A 1,014-nucleotide genomic window follows, 5' to 3' on the forward strand; every position below is an offset into this window, starting at 1 on the left:
TTTAGTATATGGTGTGAGATTGTGAGATCATGTTTTGTTTTTCTGCAAATGGACTCTAGTTTTGCCAGCACTGTTTATTAGAAAGACCACTTCTTCCCCATTTAATGAATTTTGGTCCTTTGTCAAAGATCAGCTGTCCTGGCTATCTAAGATGCAACAATTGGTGTCTTCTCATGTGGAGGAGAGTAAAGAAAATCAAAGACACATGGAAACAAGTAGTCCAGTGGACTAGTGGACCATGACAACCTTAGCCTACATGACCCTATGACCAGAAGAACTAGAATGGTGCCTGGCTACTCCTGCCACCCACTCAGAAAGGGATCAAAACTGCAGATCCTGGATAGGGTGGCAAAAAGATGTAGAACAAAACTCAAAATCAGAAAAAAGACTAATCTTACTGGTCTGATAGACACTGGTGAAATCTCCAAAACTATGGCTCCTGGTCATCCTTTGGACCTGGAAGTGAACTCACTTCCATGGCTCCCAGCAAACAATGGACAAAGTGAACAATGACACCAAGTAGGTACACTCCTTAGAACAACCAACCATGGGAGATTAGAAGAGCAGAATTTGCACAGGGAGAAAGGTAGGGAGGCAGGAATGCATAGGCAAGAGTGACAGAGGGAAAGGGTAACTACAGGGAGGAAGATGGAAGAGAGCTGTTACACTGTGGGGATTGCAGTCAATGCCACAAAACGTGTATGAACTATTGAATGGAAAACAAATATGCTCTGTAAACTTTCACCAAAATCACAAAATAATAATAATAAAAAGATCAGATGCCCATAAGTGGATGGATTTATTTCTGGGTTCACAATTCTGTTCCACTGGTCTATGTGTCTCATACCAGTACCAGTCTGTTAACTACTCTGTCTGTGTAGTAGGTTTTTGAGATGGGGGATATGAGGTTTACTACTTTGTTCCAATCAATGGAGAGAAGATTGAGGTTGTCAAGGAATTCACATTGCTTGGTTCTACAATCGATGCCAACGGAAGCAGCAGTCAGGACATTAG

This window comes from Orycteropus afer, unplaced genomic scaffold (assembly GCF_000298275.1).
Source record: "Orycteropus afer afer isolate SDZICR_OR568_19922 unplaced genomic scaffold, OryAfe1.0 scaffold00172, whole genome shotgun sequence".
In the NCBI taxonomy this organism is placed as follows: domain Eukaryota; kingdom Metazoa; phylum Chordata; class Mammalia; order Tubulidentata; family Orycteropodidae; genus Orycteropus; species Orycteropus afer.